Source organism: Eurosta solidaginis, chromosome 1, assembly GCF_040869045.1.
Source record: "Eurosta solidaginis isolate ZX-2024a chromosome 1, ASM4086904v1, whole genome shotgun sequence".
In the NCBI taxonomy this organism is placed as follows: Eukaryota; Metazoa; Arthropoda; class Insecta; order Diptera; family Tephritidae; genus Eurosta; species Eurosta solidaginis.
In genome coordinates, this window is record NC_090319.1 from 205,232,490 (window position 1) to 205,238,489 (window position 6,000).

The following is a 6,000-nucleotide window of genomic DNA, read 5'->3' on the forward strand; positions in this document are numbered from 1 at the left end:
TCGCAACGACTGACTTCACAACTGTTTTACTTTTTCCCTAGCCAACATTGTTTTTCCAAAACATTATCTGCAATATAAAAAGTTAAATATTGTTTAAAGAACAAATTCTTAAAAAAGTATTAGTAAGTATTGTATACCATCCAAATTATTTCATGAGCATCTTGCGTATCAGAAGTGACTAGCTTTTCCAATTTTATGGCATTGGCCCAACGGGAGAACAATTTCCCACTCGGATTCTTTTTCCCATTTTTCCTTTCCAAAAAGTAAAACTCTTAAAATATAAGAATAACAAAGGATGTTTGTAAATTTTTGATAGTTATCATCGAACTCATGCAATTACCTTGTTTTCTTTTGGAAATACCGCAACAATTTCATTGGCCCACTTCCTCATATCTGAATATTGCATTTTACGCCCCAAGGCAGTTTAATTATCCACTATGCAATGAGTCAAATTCTTCTGGTTTCTACTATCCAGGTAACCGTTTTTTTCGTGGAAAGTTAAAACAAGTTGACCTTTTACTCTTTTTTTAACAACTCCACAAGGTTCAAACAGCTGGAATTTTCAGAAGAAGAAGGTGGCCCACTGGATTCTCTTGATTTAGCGGAGGACAAATCCTCAGAAATTTTTTCGAGCAAATCCAGAATTTTGTTGTTTGTCGCTGAAGTCTCTTGGTCACAAATAAATGGAATTGCCTTAAAAAAAGAAATCAGTATATTATTTAACAATAAAACAAATCACTTACCTTTTGCTTTCGCCATTCTCTCAAACCCGCCTTAAATTTGATGCGCTGTTCGAAATATTTTGTATCCAATCGATCAAAAAAGCTTCAACATCTTCAATTTCACTTTTCTCAAGAACTAAAAGGGAATTAATTCCGCGCTCAATTAGAATTGTTACAATCTCATTTGACAATCTCCAAGATTTAAACAATTGTAATATTTCATGATTGCCTTGGCTTGGTTGAGATGAAACAAAAATATCGCTTTCTCCATACATATCTCACAAAGTCACTAAAAAGGAACAAGAAAAGATACACATGTATTGCACCATCAAAATTAAAACGAAATTAATCACCGCACTATATTTTATTATTAATTAATCTATTAATATAAGAGCAATTAAAATATGGCACGTGAAGGCAGAATCATATTGCTCGCTGGCTTTGGGTAAACTATAATTTATTTCTTGTACTTTAGTCAGATGACTACATAGTTGTGAGCTTTGCAGTTATTTTTATCTTTCTTGTACCTTAGTCTCAACATACACACAAATTCAGTTGGTATTAATTTGTTCAGCATGTGTAGCTATGTATATTAGGGCTTCCGCTTTTTATTTTAAGACTAAAAGATGTTATGACAACAAAAATAGCTTCAAACTTTTATTTTAACCAATGGGTTAATGAATGGTTAAGGCAAAACTAGAAAAATTAATTTGAATGTATGTATTTTAATTGATAAAAATAAAAGTAGTGGAAACAAAAAATGTTTTTTGGCATTTTAAAGAAGTGTACCCAAATTGGTACAGTAGCCACTTATGGGTAATCTTTTTTAAAACAGGTTTTATAATCAAGTTTTTTAAGCATTTTCTGTCCAGCGGAATTTACTTTGATACTTACTAACACTTATTGCCAAAATTCTGTGTCATATTTCTATATTTTAGAGTACAGTTACGATGAACTGGAGTATTCGATTTTTCGGTACACTTGGTATGTATTGAATTGGGAAGTGCAGAGTACTTATAGGTTCGAAATTTCAGATTTTTGAGCTATCTCACTAGGTCAACGACTGGACGAAGCTCCAGAAAAATGTAGAAACAAAACTGGGACAACCCAAAGATGTTGCCCATGTGGAGAAACTGGAGGAGTCCAATGATTTCCTAACAAAGACGCTTATGACTGCGTATAACAGAGCTTGACCTCTAAAAATATTCAGAGAAAAAGCATAGCCGCCATGGTGGAGCAATGAGCTACGTCTTCTTAGAAGACAGGTAAATGTTTAAACTGGCAAAGACCGAGCATGCCAGATGTATAGTCTACAGGCCCATTAGCTTAACATCAATTCCGCTTAAAACCATGCATTTGCACGTATTTTGCTTCACATGAAAGTAACGGGAGAAAAAGGATGTCACTGTCGCCAAAAATAAGAAGTTTTCCTTCTTAATAAATTCAATAAGTTTCAAGTATAAATAAGAAGATGACTTTATTGATTTACTTCTTAAAAATTTTCTCATAAAAACAAGCAGATTTCTTATAAAAATTGAATTGTTCTGAGAAAATGACTTAAAAAATTAATAAACAAGAAGTTATCTCTTTTTTTCCAGCCGATTTCCATTTCAATAAATTTGAGAAGAAAATTAAGCTAAACGCTCGCTCTCCTCGGCCAAGAGGCTTTTATAGACGTCGATCTCTTTGATTTTATGTGAACTTTTTGCCTCTGTGTAGGACAGTAGATAAAATGTGGTTAAATGGTCGATCTGTATACTAATATTTTATGACGTTGGTTAATATGTTTACATGTTCGGTACATGAAGCCTATACTCTTTGCAATTTTAGTTTCTAAATTACTTATATCTTCTCCAAAGCTCAAGTTCATATCAAACAAGACTCCTAAATACTTCATTTTGTCGAATCTTTGAATTTCACTGTTCACTGTCAAGACAACATTGTTTGGATAATTGATAACAGTGGTATTCAGGTTTTTCGAAAATACCATAAACTTGGGTTTATCCACATTTACTTTCAACTTTCTTAGGCACAGCCATATGTATAAGGTTTCCAAATCCTCTTGCATCTTTGACATAACACAATCCGCATTTCTTTCACCGATGATAATCAATGCATCATCCGCAAATAAACGAATTTGGTAATATTTTATACATGAATTAATATCGTTAATGTATATTGTAAACAATATTGGTGCCAGTACTGAGCCTTGCGGTAGGCCAATGTTTACATCAACAACCGATGAAATTGAATTTTAAATTATCGTTCTTTGCTTACTCAAGTAACTTCGGAACCATTCCAACTCTTTTCCCCTTATACCAATTTTAAACATGCCATCCAAGAGAATATTTCTATCAATTGTTTCGAAAGCTCGCTTTAAGTCTAGGAAGACCGATAACACAACTTTTTTGTCACTGATATCCTCTTTCCATTCTGCAATTACCATATTCAGTGCTATTTCACAAGAATGAATTTTCATAAACCCAGATTGCTCAGGTATAATTTCATCGTGTTTTTCTAAGTATGCTACTAGTTGATTTTTAACCACTGTTTCCATTATTTTTTCATCTACAAGTGACGTATTTATTGGACGTAGTTCCTGTTACTGTATTTTTAACTTTTTCCACAGGTACTATTGAAGATATTTTCCAGAAATTAGGAACAATGCTGTTATTTAATGAATCGTTTATGACATCTTTGTAAAAGTGAGCAGTGTATTTCATTGCATCTTTAACTACACCTTCCGACAAAAGCCTTTTCCCGCCATATTTGTTTTTAAATTTCTTAGTGATATTTATTATATCATCTAATACTATGTCTGTGAAATCAAACGCTTCAATTTGGTTATTTACGCTTATTTCGCCAGTATAAGGATTTATTTCAATACTTTAATTAATTTCGACTATGCTCTTAATATAGAAATTGTTCAGGGCATTGGCTATATTAAATTCCTTCTCAATGCATTCATCATTAATTATTATTCTTCCACATTCGTTTCATGTCTCCCTGATTATCATGCACCCTATCTTCCATATATTTCTTCTTTTTATACTTGATAGTTTTTTTTATATGCTCTTTTAGCTGTATTATAATCATCCCAGTATCCTGTGTTTTTAGCAACATTATAGGAGTCGAGTTTTATTTTGTGCAATGTTAGCAGCTCGCGGTCATTTCTTAGCTGTATTTTTATTCTCTTCTCATACGTCAATGCCTGCATGGCTTCAGCTAGGATACAGTTCAGTTGTATAACTGTATATTCTAGTCCAGTATTATACAAAGAGCAAATAGTTTAAATCGCTTGCTCGCAGCAGACTTATCAGATTCTCTGCACTATAGAACTCCCAACTAGTTAAGGTGTCGAATTTCCTCATTTTGACAAATTTTGTTGTTGGTATCTTGAAATGTATTGTCTCGTGATCTGAAATTCTATGATCACTCAAATTTTCAGTTAGTATTTGGGCGTTATTACTAAACAGTAAATCTATTTTTGTAGCTGAGTACTCAGTTATTCTCGTATTGAAAGTGATCCACTTTGGGGACTCCCTAGGGTCATTTGGGCGTCATTCCGGGATGGTTTTTGGCGACTCCCTCGGGGTCCTTCCGGGGTTATTTAGGAGTCGTTCCGGGGTATTTTTGGGACTCCCCCGGGGTCATTTCGTGGTCATTCCCGGATCTTTTTGGGGACTCCTTCGCGGTGATTTGGGGGTCATTCCGGGATTTTTATGGAACTCCCTCGGGGTAATTTTGGGATCATTCCGGAATGGTTTTGACACTCCCTCGGAGTCCTCCCGGGGTCATTTATGGGTCGTTTCGGGATCTTTTTGTGGAATCCTCTGGGGCCGATTGGGGGTCATTCCAGGATATTTTTGTGGACTCCCTCGGGGCCAATTGGGGGTTATTCCGGGATCTTTTTGGGACTCCTTTGGGGTCATACTAAAAACTATTCAAGTCGTTCGGAAGCTGTAAGTCGTGTTGTCACGAAGTGCTTGCTGGCTTGGGTCTTAAGCTAGCAGACACTCACTTATCTCGGAACCGGACGTAGCTATAAATTTTTCTTGTGGTAATAAATTGCCAATAAAAGTAATATAAACTATTCAAGTCGTTCGGAAGCCGTACGTCGTGTTTTCACGAAGTGTCTGCTGGCTTGAGTCTTAAGCTAGCAGCACTCACTTTTCTCGGAACCGGACGCAGCTATAAACTTTTTTTGTGGTAATAAATTGCCAATAAATGTAATATAAACTATTAAAGTCGTTCGAAGGCTGTACGTCGTGTTTTCACGAAGTGTCTGCTGGCTTGAGTCTTAAGCTAGCAGTCACCCACTTTTCTCGGAACCGAACGCAGCTATACATTTTTTTGTGGTAATAAATTGCCAATAAATGTAATATAAACTATTCAAGTCTTTCCGAAGATGTACGTCGTGTTTTCACGAAGTGGCTGCTGGCTTGAGTCTTAAGCTTGTAGACACTCACTTTTCGCGGAACCGGACGCAGATATACATTTTTTTTTGTGGTAGTAAATTGCCAATAAATGTAATATAAACTATTCAAGTCATTCGGAAGCTGTACGTCGTGTTTTCACGATGTGTCTGCTGGGTTGAGTCTTAAGCTAGCAGACGCTCACTTTTCTCGGAACCATACGGTAATAACTTGCCAATAAATGAGGTACAAATTATTTAATATATAATATTGTTGCTTGCTATAGTGTGTCTGCTACCTTATTACGACCCTTTCCAAGTAACAAGCAGCCATTTTTGTAGTTCAATTTTTTCAGCGTATGACAAACATCTACGGGAACAACTGAAAGGCTTAAATTTACAAACTGTAACGAAGCTTTTTCGTGCCCCGTTGCTTCTTTGATATTTGTTGTGGTATACTCGCCGTGCCCAGGGTTCGTTTACAATACATTTGTATTAAAGGGGCACCTTGCAAATCGATTTAATATAAAAAACTTCACTCCCTTTATTGGTTTTAAATTCTATAATATAAAATAAAACGTGTTTGTATACTTCATTTTCAATTTCACTTGGATTATCTTGCGGTATCCTTGATTGCGGTGGCGGGCCTTAGCGGTCCGGCCGTATTCCGTTAGCTGGGTCCCGTTAGTATGTGGCGTCGGTGCCTTGACGCGCCTTATGACGGCGTCTCTCCCTGCTGCGGTGCTCTGTCGCGCCTTACGTCGGCGTCTACTTGTATTGCTGAGGCGATGCTCTGTCGCCGTGTTCCGTTAGACGGATCCCGTTAGTATGTGGCGTCGGTGCCTTGACGCGCCTTACGACGGC

General features: G+C 36.3%; 1 pseudogene; it reads right to left on the minus strand.

Moving 5' to 3' along the window:
* Window positions 1-82: 82 nt before the first annotated feature.
* Window positions 83-1,183, minus strand: LOC137236989 (uncharacterized; annotated as a pseudogene).
* Between the last annotated feature and the right edge of the window lie 4,817 nt (window positions 1,184-6,000).